Source organism: Lithobates pipiens, unplaced genomic scaffold (assembly GCF_037356315.1).
Source record: "Lithobates pipiens isolate NorthernLeopardFrog02 unplaced genomic scaffold, aLitPip1_a1.2 Scaffold_8, whole genome shotgun sequence".
Taxonomy (NCBI): Eukaryota; Metazoa; Chordata; class Amphibia; order Anura; family Ranidae; genus Lithobates; species Lithobates pipiens.
This window is the reverse complement of record NW_027507903.1, coordinates 439,114,974-439,132,280: the sequence shown is the minus strand read 5'-3', so window position 1 is coordinate 439,132,280 and position 17,307 is coordinate 439,114,974. Positions and strand designations below refer to the sequence as shown.

Below are 17,307 nucleotides of genomic sequence, written 5' to 3'. Positions count from 1 at the left end.
CCAAAAAGGGGAAGAAAGACTCCAAGGCCACTGGGATCGGGTCATTGGCCTTACAGCCACAGTTCTCTCCACCGCAGGCAGACCCCATCCTGATTGGATGAGTCCGGTCCCTATTAGCGGACTTGGAGATGGGTCCTGGGGAGGTTCCGGCTACAGGGGAGTCAGCCCTGCTATCACAGGACAGTACGGCCATGATCCTCGCTGCGATCGAGCAGAGCAAGACCTCACTGCTTGTCCGCATTGATTATCTTGCTGAGGAGTGTAATCTTATCAGGAACGACCTTGACAAAATAAGAGGAAGAATGACTGAAACTGAGAGCAGAATATCCGCCACCGAAGATCTTACTGCCACTCATGCCTCCATTGCTGAGCTACAGCACACGGTACAGTCCCTTGTGGCAAAGTCTGATGACGCTGAAAATCAGCTCAGGCGCAACAATGTCCTGGGACTACCCGAGAAAGAGGAAGGCGATCGCCCAGCTGAATTCGCAGAGGAGTTCTTAAAAAATCTCCTGGGCCTTATAGATGTCCCTCCTACCTAGGTGGTTGAAAGAGCCCATCGGGTGCCCACTGGCCGCGCCATTCCGGGAAACATCCCCAGGCCTTTCTTGGCCCACTTCCTTAATTATCGAGACAGAGATCGGATTCTCTCCGAAGCCCGCAAACATCCCACTCTCAAATATGGTAACACCTCCGTGCTTCTTTTCCCTGACTTTTCGGCCAATTTGCAGCGGAAGAGGAAGACCTTTAACGACGTTCGCAGGTGACTCAGAGATAAGAACATAAAATATGGCATGCTTTACCCTAGCTGCCTGCGAGTTCAGCACGATGGCACACTCCGATTTTTTGACAACCAAGCGGATGCCGACGACTGGCTCACTACATTGCATTGAAGACCCATTCCCATACAGCTATCAGATGCTCAAATCTCCTACATCATTACCTGTTCTATACTACTAAAACTTCCTGTCAGTACCGAAGCCACCTCAATAGTACCTCGACAAGTGATTTACATCTAACCCCCACGGTCGGGTTGGTTCATAAGAACGGGAGACCTGGTGTTCTCCATCCATTGAGAGGAACAATCACCAGACCCCCTTTGCCGGGAGGGGGGGTGCATACCCCCCAATTTCACCTATTTCTTAGGTCAACACGAGTTGGGGACCACTTCGATGAACTGGGCTTAGCTCGAAGTGTTGTTGCCAACTTGCACCGGCTGACCCCCCCGGAGAACTTCCACAAGTTCCCACGTGCAGCATTGAACTGCTGCCGAGAAAAGTTTAAAGGGTTATATTGTTATTTTCTGGGTATAGGCCCAATCTGGTCGCTCCTAAGTTCCCAGGAATGCCATCGGTTAAGGGCAGGGTTGACACCTTGCTGTCAACAAGGGTATTTTTGTTTTTAGTTAAAGTATGTGTTTGTATGGTTAATACTTGGTCGTGACTCTTCCTACCATGGGCTCTCTGAATCTATGCGGCTCTTGGTACACGCTATTAATGCTAATACACGTCTCCTCGTTATCATAATTGAATCACCTGATGGCCGCACGTGACATGTCCACTTTTAATATCTTATCCTGGAATGTCCGGGGGCTCAATTCCAAATTTAAAAGAGCAGTATTGCTCAAATATCTTAAATTGCATTCCCCCCACATGATTTTGCTCCAGGAGACGCACCTTGTGTGCAGCAAGCTACTGGCACTAAAGAAGCCGTGGATCCAGAGAGCCTTTCATGCCTAATACTCCACCGATGCCAGGGGGGTCTTGTGCTGGTCAGCAAATCCTTTCCATGCGTTGTGGAACAGATTCACACCGACCCCCAGGGCAAATACGTGATAGTGGTTTTCACTGTTTGGGGCACGAGATGTATTGTGTGAAATATATACATTCCTCCTCCCTTCTCAACATTCACCTTATATACTATACTAGAACGGGTTACCCCATACTGCCCCGCCAGGTTTTTACTTATGGGCGATTTCAACGCTATACTAGCTCCAGGATTGGACAGACCAGTCCCCCCTAAACAATACTCCTCAGACTTGTCCACATGGGCGCAGGCAATGGGGGTGACCGAGGTCTGGAGGTGGAAACCTCCCTTGACCAGGGCCTACTCCTGCTTTTCCTCCACCTAAAAAACATCCTCACGCATTGACCTAGCTTTTGCCAATCCAATCCTGATGTCGGACATTCTGGACGCTACATACCTACCTAGTGGGCTGTCAGACCACTGCCCCCTCCTTCTTACCATCCGCTACCGAACCTTTGCCCTCTGGCGCCTGGGAACCCATTGGCTCTCCCATATCGACTTGACCGACACTATCCCGCCTCGCCTTACCGAATACTGGGAACTTAATTCAGGATCCTCCTCCCCACAGATCACCTGGGACACCTTCAAGGCTTTCGCTAGGGGTCAGTATATCTCCTCAATAGCTGGGATATGTAGAGAACAAGCCGCCACCACAACTGAGCTACAGAACAAAGTAAATACCCAGACTGAGGCCTACGCTGCTGACCCCACTGACTAGCTTTGACGTCCTTAACGCAACAAAACAAAATCTCTATTGTAACAAGCAAAGGTTTTTTGAACAGGGGGACTGAAACGGTCGTCTCCTGGCAATGTTAGCACAGCATGACCTACCCCTGACGGTGATACCAACCATAATGTCTCCTTCAGGCGCCTCGGTCTCTTCCCTCCCAGACATATTGGACGTATTTCCGCAATACTATAGCTCCCTCTACACCTCAGTATTGCCCTCAGACTTCAGGCCACAGGACCTGGTGCCTTGGCTGGACCCTCTGGCACTCGGCTGGCTCTCAGACACCGAGAGGGAAACCTTGGTGAAACCCATTTTTTTTTTTTTTTATTGAAAGCCTGTGGCGTGCAAAACACACTCAAAAACTTCACCCAGTGCATAAAAAATGTGCACACACATAAAGAGTGACACAAAAAAGTGCAGGCGAATACACAAGTCCTCTAAAATCAGAGGACCTTGTCCTGAATCCCCCGGGGCGTTAGGCTCCTGACAGGGACAAGGACACTTAAAACTTGGTCTTCCTGGCCGAAACCAGTCAGACCCCGTTCTTTGGAAGGTCTGCCGAAACAGACCCAACCAAATACTAGATGAGGCTCCCCCGAAGGGAGACCCATACCCTAAGGAAGAGGGCGAACTAAGCCAGAAGGCTATGCATGTCCACCCCCTCCCCAGACTTTCAGGACAGGTCCTGGGACCTGTGACCCTACTCGTCACAGCAAATGTGCAAAGTGACAAAACAAGACGTGACAAACACACACTGAAAATAAATAAAAAGTGGGGAAGGGATAGTGGAGAGGAGAGTGAAAAAGGTGGTCATTGTGTGAAACAATGACCAGGCCCTCTGGCCAGGAATAAAAAAATTCCTCTGGTCCCAACCAAAAGGCCCGACCCAAGAGGCAGGTGCTAAAAAGCGTGTTATGGTGCAGTGACCTTGGTGCCCAAAATCAATGTGACCCTCGCTCACAGTGATTCTTAGGCACCCCTGGACTGCCACTCCAGGGGCACATACTCCATAGGCTTTCAAGACTGCCCTGACCCACGGTCCGGACCACAGCAGCCCCCACCCCAGACAGGAAGGCATGAAGATCAGGAAGCTTGGCTAGAGCCCTTGCCATCAGGCTCCACCGTCGCTCCCATCACTCCTTCCTAATTACATTCGGGAAGTACTAACCACTCCTCCCCCTCAGTATAGGGAGCAGCCGGTTTTCCCTCCCGAAAAACTGTCCAGGGCTAGAACTACCCCAATCCAGGCCAGAAGGCCAGGTACTCGACCCTCTGGGTCAGACCAGTGACAGCACCCATCCTCAACAGGAGCATCCTTCCAGACGGCTTAGACTCGACCATGCACCGGCCCCCAGTTTTCTGTCGGGCGGCACAACGTGGCCCCTACCGAAACCGTACTTCCGGATGCTAATTACGCCATCGGAGAGTGCTGACCAAACCCTCTCTATTAGGGATGGAACAGCGCCTCCTTTGGCAACTGATAAGAACAGATACTACACTTGATCTTAGCCAAAATGCAGAGAAGCGATAACCCATTTTTTACCTACTTACTTTGCCAATCTCCCACCCTTGAGCATTTTTACAAATTGCCTGAACCCCACCCTTGGTCTAAATTCAACATAAAAACGGTGGTCCAGGTGATCTCCAACCAATCTCTGGCCCCATTTCCCAAATTGATCTCTGATTTCAACACTCCACAGAGCTATTTTTTTTAGATACCTTCAACTTTCTTGGTCTCCAATTCTCCAACCCCCCCCCATCCAGATCATCCAATCCACCCTGGAGGACCTCCTCAGGTCCGGATGCGCACATAAGCCCACCTCACAACTTTACTCTCATTTGATATTGACCTCCCTTCCCACTCTGGAAAAACTCAGGAACAAATGGCTACACGACATCCCTGACTTTGAAAATGACGATTGGGATGACGTATGGGACTTCCCTTTCAGATCCCTGGTCTCCCTGAGAGACCGACTAATACAATTCAAGATGGTCCACCGTGCATATTTCACCCCACATAGGTTACAAAAAATGAAACCCACCTCCCCCCCTAGCTGCTGGCGATGTGGAGCAATACCGGGTGACTTCACCTACATTTTTTGGACCTGCCCAATCATTGTCGAATACTGGAAAGAGATACTAAAGGTCATCATACAGGTCACCACCATATCGCTCCAACCCTCCGTAGCAATATGTATACTGGGCCTGATAGAAGAACTAATTCCCACTGTGGCTAGTCACACTCTGGTCGAGCTACTTCTCTTTTAAGCCCGCATAGCCATAGCCCTGAGCTGGCCTAAGCCTATTTCTCCTCCTCTCTCTTTGTGGAAACAATTAGTCAACAATAGCCTGTCTCTATACAAAGATTGTTACGCTAATAGGGGTTGCCCACAAAAATATGATAAGGTTTGGTCCAAATGGCTGGCAGATCCCTCCACAACCTCTGACTCGCACCCTTCTTAACCTGTTACCTTCAACCAATGAATAGGAATTTGCAATTGTGAATGTAATTTTATTTCGGTGATAGACGTTGTAGCCCCATGGCGTCCTCCTACCCGTGAATGCCAACCTGCTGGGATCATTGTGAGGTCTTGAGCTCACTGCTGTATTGCATGTAATTGTTTGCCTCATCTCATGTTTCTGTAGGTACCAAAGCCCACTCTTGTCATGACCAATGTATGTTGTTTTTCTATTAAATGTTTCAAAACTCAATAAACAGATTTAAAAAAATAAAATAAAAAAAACACAGTAATTTAAACCACATTTTTTTTTATTTTTTATTGGTAAATGTTTGTTTTAAAGTTATGTGCATCCTATAGATGCTCCACTTCACACATGGGTTAAAGGCATCCCCAAGGCATGTTAATTAAGGGGATTTCAAATTTTTATTGTTTCACTTTAAGCATTATTAAAATTGATGCTGCCTGATTTTTCTATATTTTTTCTGCTTTGGTACTGCCCTGGTGAACAGATACCCAGCCCCTCATGTCATTTGTTTGACAATTTCTTGCCTATTAGCCTAAAAAACGACCAGAACTTATTTTTAAACATTCATCTCCTATTGATTTCAATGGGGTTTGGATTTGCCACCCAGACTTCTGTAATCCTCGCCGAACCTGGTTCGGGTAGGTTTGACTCATCCCTACTGCCAAGGTTCTGATGTAATTCTTCTCACCACAAGAGGGAGAACTTTACCAGCTTCCTAAATTGGTAGGACAAAGTCATGCACTGCAATTTTGTGACATTAAATTAGAGCAGCATTTAGAAGGTAGATATGAGCAAACGTTGCAGCAATCTGATCATTTTTAAAATGTGGGAACAAGTCGGGACTCCTGTGAAAGGTGCATATGCCCAGTAACTAAATGCGTGGAACTGGAAAATTAGAAAGACCATGGATAATGGAGAGTCACTGATTCTAAGGCTCCTTTTTGCTCTGAAATGTAATTAATGTAGACCAGATTTAATCTGTCACTATATAAAGTTGCATTGCACATGCTCAGAAATTGACTGTTGGGGTATGAGACTTCCTAAGGCAAATCAACTTTGTGTTTACACCAAAGCTTAACTGACCTTGTATCATCTGGGAACATGTATATCTGTGAATGTAAGCTCCAGTCTGTACCTTGAACACAGTACCAGGGGACATTGTTAGGATTGTGAAAGACCTGGGGCACCCCAAATGCATGGTACACATCGCCGGACATTGAAATTGAATGTGGCTGAATAGCGTAAACAGTTGGAGGGGCTTTAGGTATAACTAAAGGCAAACTTTGTTTTTTGCTTTGGATAGAGCGGAGAGGGATTAGAACACTTGAATCCCAAATTTTGGGTTGTTCCAAGAAAAGTAATAGAGGGGAAGGAATTTCCTTAATTTGCAGGGATTTCCTCTCACTTCCAGTTAGGCTATGGGACAGGAAGTGAAGGGAAATCTCTGCGAAAGGGAGACAGATGGCAAAAAAGAAAAATCTGACAGCAGTTATAATCCTCCCTTACTCCAAAATGAAAAAAAAAAAAAAAGTTTTGCCTATAGTTCTACTTTAACCACTTCAGCCCAGGAAAGTTTCACCCCCTTCATGTCCAGGCAGTTTTTTGTGATACGGCACTGCGTTGCTTTAACTGACAATTGCGCATTCATGCAACACTGTACTTAAACAAAATTTATGCCCCCCCCCTCCCACAAATAGAGTTTTCTTTTGGTGGTATTTGATCACCTCTGTGGTTTTTATTTTTTGCACTATAAACAAAAAAAGGCCGTTAATTTTGAGGAAAAAAAACAATATTTTTTACTTTCTGCTATAAAACACATCCAATAAAAAAAATTAAAAATTCTAATTTCTTAATAAATTTAGGCCAATATGTATTCTGCTACGTTTTTTCAAAAAAATCCCAATAAGCGTATATTGATTGGTTTGGACAAAAGTTATCGCATCTACAAACTATGGGATATTTTTTATGGCATTTTTATTTTTACTAGTAATAGCAGTAAGTTCTCTCCAAACAAAAATGCAATATTCCCCATCCTCCCAGTACAAATCTCCCACCTCCTGAAATTCCCCCTGCTAGGACAAATGCTACCCCCCCACAAATGCAAAAATGCACCCGCCCCTATCACTCCTCCCAGCAGAAATCCTCTTTCCCCTCATATCCCCTCTCCTCCTCAAATCTTCCACCCCCCAATACAAATCATCTCCCACCCCCCCCCCCCTTTTACTGTAAATTTTCCCTCCCCCTAATCACAAATCTTCTCCTCAAACCCCCCTCAACACAATCCCCTGCCTAAATCCTCCCCCCTAGCACAAATCCAACCTCCCTCTGAGCACAAATCCTAGTACAAACCCCAAGCACAAGTAACCCCCTTCCCAAATCTCCTTCAGCACAACTCTTCTCCCCAAATCCCTTCTCTTAACACAAATCTTCCCTCCCCTTAATCCTCTAAGTGCAAGTCCTCTTTTTCCAATGCTCCCTGCACAAATTCCACAACTGCAAATCCCCTCTATTCCATTCCTAGCATAAATCCTCTCACTCTCAGCACCAGTTTTAGACCCCTTTCACACTGAGCGACCCTGGGCGTCAGCGGTAAAGCAGCGTTATTTTTAGCACCGCTTTAGCGGCATATTCGGCCACTAGCGGGCGATTTTAACCCCCGCTAGTGGCTAAAAAGGGGTTAAATCTGCCAGCGCAGCACCCCAGTGTGAAAGCACTCGGGCTTTCATACTGGGTTTGCAGATGAGGGTTTTTTCAGGCGCTATTTTTAGCGCTGTAGTGCCTGAAAAACGCCTCAGTGTGAAAAGGGTCTTCGTTATCTCCCCCAATCCCTCTGTTCCCCAGTACACTTCGCCCTCTCTCCCTAAACTTACAGACCTGTGTCATGTGATATGTCAGAGCCAAGGAGGAGTCTAGGGGAAGCCTTTCTTGGCTCTGAAGTCTGTGACAGGGAACCAATGAGGTGGCATCTGAAACCCGGGGCTACACGCAGGAGCAGGGCCGCTGATAGGCCAGTACAACTGGCCCTGTTGTACCGGGCCTGGCCAGCAGGGGGGGCCCGGGAAACCTGTCCACAGAACTAATTAATATGAAAAAAAAAAAATCCTCCAGCCACCATGACCAAACATTGTCTGTCTGCTTCATCCACCCCCCCCCCCCCCCCCCCCGTTACTTTTTGAGTTTTTTATTTTTTTTATTTTGAGCTCAGTATCTGCAGGTGGCGACAGGGGGAGGGACTATTTTTTCTATTTCGGGCGCGGAAGAATGTCTCTTCTGCGCCCGCTTCTCATGCTGGCTCAAGTCCCGGCCAGCATGTCGTTTCCTGGCACCACGGAGTGATTCCTCTCCCTCTGCTCTGAAGCAGTGAAGCGAGCGGGGGCGCCAGTGGCAGAAGAAAAAAAGAAGCAGCTGGCATGACTGGAGTTTATGGACACCGGCACTCTAGGCAGCAGCAGGATCAGGGAAAGAGTGACTCCTGGGGCCAGGTGTGTGGATTTGAGATCTACTAATACTACTGCAGTAGCATATATGTATATATATATATATATATGTATATATGTATATATATATATATATATATATATATATATATATATATATATATATATATATATATATATATGTATGTATATGTGTATATATATATATACATATATGTATATGTGTATATATATATATATGTATATATACATATATATATGTATGTATATGTGTATATATATATATATATATATATGTATGTATGTATATGTGTATATATATATATATATATATATGTATATATATATATATATATATATATATATATATATATATAATGTATGGAACAGCGCCTCCTTTGGCAACTGATAAGAACAGATACTACACTTGATCTTAGCCAAAATGCAGAGAAGCGATAACCCATTTTTTACCTACTTACTTTGCCAATCTCCCACCCTTGAGCATTTTTACAAATTGCCTGAACCCCACCCTTGGTCTAAATTCAACATAAAAACGGTGGTCCAGGTGATCTCCAACCAATCTCTGGCCCCATTTCCCAAATTGATCTCTGATTTCAACACTCCACAGAGCTATTTTTTTTAGATACCTTCAACTTTCTTGGTCTCCAATTCTCCAACCCCCCCCCATCCAGATCATCCAATCCACCCTGGAGGACCTCCTCAGGTCCGGATGCGCACATAAGCCCACCTCACAACTTTACTCTCATTTGATATTGACCTCCCTTCCCACTCTGGAAAAACTCAGGAACAAATGGCTACACGACATCCCTGACTTTGAAAATGACGATTGGGATGACGTATGGGACTTCCCTTTCAGATCCCTGGTCTCCCTGAGAGACCGACTAATACAATTCAAGATGGTCCACCGTGCATATTTCACCCCACATAGGTTACAAAAAATGAAACCCACCTCCCCCCCTAGCTGCTGGCGATGTGGAGCAATACCGGGTGACTTCACCTACATTTTTTGGACCTGCCCAATCATTGTCGAATACTGGAAAGAGATACTAAAGGTCATCATACAGGTCACCACCATATCGCTCCAACCCTCCGTAGCAATATGTATACTGGGCCTGATAGAAGAACTAATTCCCACTGTGGCTAGTCACACTCTGGTCGAGCTACTTCTCTTTTAAGCCCGCATAGCCATAGCCCTGAGCTGGCCTAAGCCTATTTCTCCTCCTCTCTCTTTGTGGAAACAATTAGTCAACAATAGCCTGTCTCTATACAAAGATTGTTACGCTAATAGGGGTTGCCCACAAAAATATGATAAGGTTTGGTCCAAATGGCTGGCAGATCCCTCCACAACCTCTGACTCGCACCCTTCTTAACCTGTTACCTTCAACCAATGAATAGGAATTTGCAATTGTGAATGTAATTTTATTTCGGTGATAGACGTTGTAGCCCCATGGCGTCCTCCTACCCGTGAATGCCAACCTGCTGGGATCATTGTGAGGTCTTGAGCTCACTGCTGTATTGCATGTAATTGTTTGCCTCATCTCATGTTTCTGTAGGTACCAAAGCCCACTCTTGTCATGACCAATGTATGTTGTTTTTCTATTAAATGTTTCAAAACTCAATAAACAGATTTAAAAAAATAAAATAAAAAAAACACAGTAATTTAAACCACATTTTTTTTTATTTTTTATTGGTAAATGTTTGTTTTAAAGTTATGTGCATCCTATAGATGCTCCACTTCACACATGGGTTAAAGGCATCCCCAAGGCATGTTAATTAAGGGGATTTCAAATTTTTATTGTTTCACTTTAAGCATTATTAAAATTGATGCTGCCTGATTTTTCTATATTTTTTCTGCTTTGGTACTGCCCTGGTGAACAGATACCCAGCCCCTCATGTCATTTGTTTGACAATTTCTTGCCTATTAGCCTAAAAAACGACCAGAACTTATTTTTAAACATTCATCTCCTATTGATTTCAATGGGGTTTGGATTTGCCACCCAGACTTCTGTAATCCTCGCCGAACCTGGTTCGGGTAGGTTTGACTCATCCCTACTGCCAAGGTTCTGATGTAATTCTTCTCACCACAAGAGGGAGAACTTTACCAGCTTCCTAAATTGGTAGGACAAAGTCATGCACTGCAATTTTGTGACATTAAATTAGAGCAGCATTTAGAAGGTAGATATGAGCAAACGTTGCAGCAATCTGATCATTTTTAAAATGTGGGAACAAGTCGGGACTCCTGTGAAAGGTGCATATGCCCAGTAACTAAATGCGTGGAACTGGAAAATTAGAAAGACCATGGATAATGGAGAGTCACTGATTCTAAGGCTCCTTTTTGCTCTGAAATGTAATTAATGTAGACCAGATTTAATCTGTCACTATATAAAGTTGCATTGCACATGCTCAGAAATTGACTGTTGGGGTATGAGACTTCCTAAGGCAAATCAACTTTGTGTTTACACCAAAGCTTAACTGACCTTGTATCATCTGGGAACATGTATATCTGTGAATGTAAGCTCCAGTCTGTACCTTGAACACAGTACCAGGGGACATTGTTAGGATTGTGAAAGACCTGGGGCACCCCAAATGCATGGTACACATCGCCGGACATTGAAATTGAATGTGGCTGAATAGCGTAAACAGTTGGAGGGGCTTTAGGTATAACTAAAGGCAAACTTTGTTTTTTGCTTTGGATAGAGCGGAGAGGGATTAGAACACTTGAATCCCAAATTTTGGGTTGTTCCAAGAAAAGTAATAGAGGGGAAGGAATTTCCTTAATTTGCAGGGATTTCCTCTCACTTCCAGTTAGGCTATGGGACAGGAAGTGAAGGGAAATCTCTGCGAAAGGGAGACAGATGGCAAAAAAGAAAAATCTGACAGCAGTTATAATCCTCCCTTACTCCAAAATGAAAAAAAAAAAAAAAGTTTTGCCTATAGTTCTACTTTAACCACTTCAGCCCAGGAAAGTTTCACCCCCTTCATGTCCAGGCAGTTTTTTGTGATACGGCACTGCGTTGCTTTAACTGACAATTGCGCATTCATGCAACACTGTACTTAAACAAAATTTATGCCCCCCCCCTCCCACAAATAGAGTTTTCTTTTGGTGGTATTTGATCACCTCTGTGGTTTTTATTTTTTGCACTATAAACAAAAAAAGGCCGTTAATTTTGAGGAAAAAAAACAATATTTTTTACTTTCTGCTATAAAACACATCCAATAAAAAAAATTAAAAATTCTAATTTCTTAATAAATTTAGGCCAATATGTATTCTGCTACGTTTTTTCAAAAAAATCCCAATAAGCGTATATTGATTGGTTTGGACAAAAGTTATCGCATCTACAAACTATGGGATATTTTTTATGGCATTTTTATTTTTACTAGTAATAGCAGTAAGTTCTCTCCAAACAAAAATGCAATATTCCCCATCCTCCCAGTACAAATCTCCCACCTCCTGAAATTCCCCCTGCTAGGACAAATGCTACCCCCCCACAAATGCAAAAATGCACCCGCCCCTATCACTCCTCCCAGCAGAAATCCTCTTTCCCCTCATATCCCCTCTCCTCCTCAAATCTTCCACCCCCCAATACAAATCATCTCCCACCCCCCCCCCCCTTTTACTGTAAATTTTCCCTCCCCCTAATCACAAATCTTCTCCTCAAACCCCCCTCAACACAATCCCCTGCCTAAATCCTCCCCCCTAGCACAAATCCAACCTCCCTCTGAGCACAAATCCTAGTACAAACCCCAAGCACAAGTAACCCCCTTCCCAAATCTCCTTCAGCACAACTCTTCTCCCCAAATCCCTTCTCTTAACACAAATCTTCCCTCCCCTTAATCCTCTAAGTGCAAGTCCTCTTTTTCCAATGCTCCCTGCACAAATTCCACAACTGCAAATCCCCTCTATTCCATTCCTAGCATAAATCCTCTCACTCTCAGCACCAGTTTTAGACCCCTTTCACACTGAGCGACCCTGGGCGTCAGCGGTAAAGCAGCGTTATTTTTAGCACCGCTTTAGCGGCATATTCGGCCACTAGCGGGCGATTTTAACCCCCGCTAGTGGCTAAAAAGGGGTTAAATCTGCCAGCGCAGCACCCCAGTGTGAAAGCACTCGGGCTTTCATACTGGGTTTGCAGATGAGGGTTTTTTCAGGCGCTATTTTTAGCGCTGTAGTGCCTGAAAAACGCCTCAGTGTGAAAAGGGTCTTCGTTATCTCCCCCAATCCCTCTGTTCCCCAGTACACTTCGCCCTCTCTCCCTAAACTTACAGACCTGTGTCATGTGATATGTCAGAGCCAAGGAGGAGTCTAGGGGAAGCCTTTCTTGGCTCTGAAGTCTGTGACAGGGAACCAATGAGGTGGCATCTGAAACCCGGGGCTACCCGCAGGAGCAGGGCCGCTGATAGGCCAGTACAACTGGCCCTGTTGTACCGGGCCTGGCCAGCAGGGGGGGCCCGGGAAACCTGTCCACAGAACTAATTAATATGAAAAAAAAAAAATCCTCCAGCCACCATGACCAAACATTGTCTGTCTGCTTCATCCACCCCCCCCCCCCCCCCGTTACTTTTTGAGTTTTTTATTTTTTTTATTTTGAGCTCAGTATCTGCAGGTGGCGACAGGGGGAGGGACTATTTTTTCTATTTCGGGCGCGGAAGAATGTCTCTTCTGCGCCCGCTTCTCATGCTGGCTCAAGTCCCGGCCAGCATGTCGTTTCCTGGCACCACGGAGTGATTCCTCTCCCTCTGCTCTGAAGCAGTGAAGCGAGCGGGGGCGCCAGTGGCAGAAGAAAAAAAGAAGCAGCTGGCATGACTGGAGTTTATGGACACCGGCACTCTAGGCAGCAGCAGGATCAGGGAAAGAGTGACTCCTGGGGCCAGGTGTGTGGATTTGAGATCTACTAATACTACTGCAGTAGCATATATGTATATATATATATATATATGTATATATGTATATATATATATATATATATATATATATATATATATATATATATATATATATATATATGTATGTATATGTGTATATATATATATACATATATGTATATGTGTATATATATATATATGTATATATACATATATATATGTATGTATATGTGTATATATATATATATATATATATGTATGTATGTATATGTGTATATATATATATATATATATATGTATATATATATATATATATATATATATATATATATATATAATGTATGGAACAGCGCCTCCTTTGGCAACTGATAAGAACAGATACTACACTTGATCTTAGCCAAAATGCAGAGAAGCGATAACCCATTTTTTACCTACTTACTTTGCCAATCTCCCACCCTTGAGCATTTTTACAAATTGCCTGAACCCCACCCTTGGTCTAAATTCAACATAAAAACGGTGGTCCAGGTGATCTCCAACCAATCTCTGGCCCCATTTCCCAAATTGATCTCTGATTTCAACACTCCACAGAGCTATTTTTTTTAGATACCTTCAACTTTCTTGGTCTCCAATTCTCCAACCCCCCCCCATCCAGATCATCCAATCCACCCTGGAGGACCTCCTCAGGTCCGGATGCGCACATAAGCCCACCTCACAACTTTACTCTCATTTGATATTGACCTCCCTTCCCACTCTGGAAAAACTCAGGAACAAATGGCTACACGACATCCCTGACTTTGAAAATGACGATTGGGATGACGTATGGGACTTCCCTTTCAGATCCCTGGTCTCCCTGAGAGACCGACTAATACAATTCAAGATGGTCCACCGTGCATATTTCACCCCACATAGGTTACAAAAAATGAAACCCACCTCCCCCCCTAGCTGCTGGCGATGTGGAGCAATACCGGGTGACTTCACCTACATTTTTTGGACCTGCCCAATCATTGTCGAATACTGGAAAGAGATACTAAAGGTCATCATACAGGTCACCACCATATCGCTCCAACCCTCCGTAGCAATATGTATACTGGGCCTGATAGAAGAACTAATTCCCACTGTGGCTAGTCACACTCTGGTCGAGCTACTTCTCTTTTAAGCCCGCATAGCCATAGCCCTGAGCTGGCCTAAGCCTATTTCTCCTCCTCTCTCTTTGTGGAAACAATTAGTCAACAATAGCCTGTCTCTATACAAAGATTGTTACGCTAATAGGGGTTGCCCACAAAAATATGATAAGGTTTGGTCCAAATGGCTGGCAGATCCCTCCACAACCTCTGACTCGCACCCTTCTTAACCTGTTACCTTCAACCAATGAATAGGAATTTGCAATTGTGAATGTAATTTTATTTCGGTGATAGACGTTGTAGCCCCATGGCGTCCTCCTACCCGTGAATGCCAACCTGCTGGGATCATTGTGAGGTCTTGAGCTCACTGCTGTATTGCATGTAATTGTTTGCCTCATCTCATGTTTCTGTAGGTACCAAAGCCCACTCTTGTCATGACCAATGTATGTTGTTTTTCTATTAAATGTTTCAAAACTCAATAAACAGATTTAAAAAAATAAAATAAAAAAAACACAGTAATTTAAACCACATTTTTTTTTATTTTTTATTGGTAAATGTTTGTTTTAAAGTTATGTGCATCCTATAGATGCTCCACTTCACACATGGGTTAAAGGCATCCCCAAGGCATGTTAATTAAGGGGATTTCAAATTTTTATTGTTTCACTTTAAGCATTATTAAAATTGATGCTGCCTGATTTTTCTATATTTTTTCTGCTTTGGTACTGCCCTGGTGAACAGATACCCAGCCCCTCATGTCATTTGTTTGACAATTTCTTGCCTATTAGCCTAAAAAACGACCAGAACTTATTTTTAAACATTCATCTCCTATTGATTTCAATGGGGTTTGGATTTGCCACCCAGACTTCTGTAATCCTCGCCGAACCTGGTTCGGGTAGGTTTGACTCATCCCTACTGCCAAGGTTCTGATGTAATTCTTCTCACCACAAGAGGGAGAACTTTACCAGCTTCCTAAATTGGTAGGACAAAGTCATGCACTGCAATTTTGTGACATTAAATTAGAGCAGCATTTAGAAGGTAGATATGAGCAAACGTTGCAGCAATCTGATCATTTTTAAAATGTGGGAACAAGTCGGGACTCCTGTGAAAGGTGCATATGCCCAGTAACTAAATGCGTGGAACTGGAAAATTAGAAAGACCATGGATAATGGAGAGTCACTGATTCTAAGGCTCCTTTTTGCTCTGAAATGTAATTAATGTAGACCAGATTTAATCTGTCACTATATAAAGTTGCATTGCACATGCTCAGAAATTGACTGTTGGGGTATGAGACTTCCTAAGGCAAATCAACTTTGTGTTTACACCAAAGCTTAACTGACCTTGTATCATCTGGGAACATGTATATCTGTGAATGTAAGCTCCAGTCTGTACCTTGAACACAGTACCAGGGGACATTGTTAGGATTGTGAAAGACCTGGGGCACCCCAAATGCATGGTACACATCGCCGGACATTGAAATTGAATGTGGCTGAATAGCGTAAACAGTTGGAGGGGCTTTAGGTATAACTAAAGGCAAACTTTGTTTTTTGCTTTGGATAGAGCGGAGAGGGATTAGAACACTTGAATCCCAAATTTTGGGTTGTTCCAAGAAAAGTAATAGAGGGGAAGGAATTTCCTTAATTTGCAGGGATTTCCTCTCACTTCCAGTTAGGCTATGGGACAGGAAGTGAAGGGAAATCTCTGCGAAAGGGAGACAGATGGCAAAAAAGAAAAATCTGACAGCAGTTATAATCCTCCCTTACTCCAAAATGAAAAAAAAAAAAAGTTTTGCCTATAGTTTTACTTTAACCACTTCAGCCCAGGAAAGTTTCACCCCCTTCATGTCCAGGCAGTTTTTTGCGATACGGCACTGCGTTGCTTTAACTGACAATTGCGCATTCATGCAACACTGTACTTAAACAAAATTTATGTCCCCCCCCACAAATAGAGTTTTCTTTTGGTGGTATTTGATCACCTCTGTGGTTTTTATTTTTTGCACTATAAACAAAAAAAGGCCGTTAATTTTGAGGAAAAAAAACAATATTTTTTACTTTCTGCTATAAAACACATCCAATAAAAAAAAAATAATAATTCAAATTTCTTCATAAATTTAGGCCAATATGTATTCTGCTACGTTTTTGCAAAAAAATCCCAATAAGCGTATATTGATTGGTTTGGACAAAAGTTATCGCATCTACAAACTATGGGATATTTTTTATGGCATTTTTATTTTTACTAGTAATAGCAGTAAGTTCTCTCCAAACAAAAATGCATTATTCCCCATCCTCCCAGTACAAATATCCCACCTCTTGAAATTCCCCCTCCTAGGACAAATGCTACCCCCCCACAAATGCAAAAATGCACCCGCCCCTATCACTCCTCCCAGCAGAAATCCTCTTTCCCCTCATATCCCCTCTCCTCCTCAAATCTTCCACCCCCCAATACAAATCATCTCCCACCCCCCCCTTTTACTGTAAATTTCCCCTCCCCCTAATCACAAATCCTCTCCTCAAACCCCCCTCAACACAACCCCCTGCCTAAATCCTCCCCCCAGCACAAATCCAACCTCCCTCTGAGCACAAATCCTAGTACAAACCCCAAGCACAAGTAACCCCCTTCCCAAATCTCCTTCAGCACAACTCTTCTCCCCAAATCCCTTCTCTTAACACAAATCTTCCCTCCCCTTAATCCTCTAAGTGCAAGTCCTCTTTTTCCAATGCTCCCTGCACAAATTCCACAACTGCAAATCCCCTCTATTCCATTCCTAGCATAAATCCTCTCACTCCCAGCACCAGTTTTAGACCCCTTTCACACTGAGCCACCCTGGGCGTCAGCGGTAAAGCAG

The 17,307-nt window shown here is 43.9% G+C and overlaps 3 pseudogenes; all 3 read right to left on the bottom strand.

Moving 5' to 3' along the window:
- Positions 1–3,957: 3,957 nt before the first annotated feature.
- LOC143964615 (U2 spliceosomal RNA) lies at positions 3,958–4,065 on the bottom strand (annotated as a pseudogene).
- Positions 4,066–8,791: 4,726 nt separating this feature from the next.
- LOC143964585 (U2 spliceosomal RNA) lies at positions 8,792–8,917 on the bottom strand (annotated as a pseudogene).
- A 4,718-nt stretch (positions 8,918–13,635) lies between these two features.
- Positions 13,636–13,761, bottom strand: LOC143964584 (U2 spliceosomal RNA; annotated as a pseudogene).
- Positions 13,762–17,307: the final 3,546 nt, after the last annotated feature.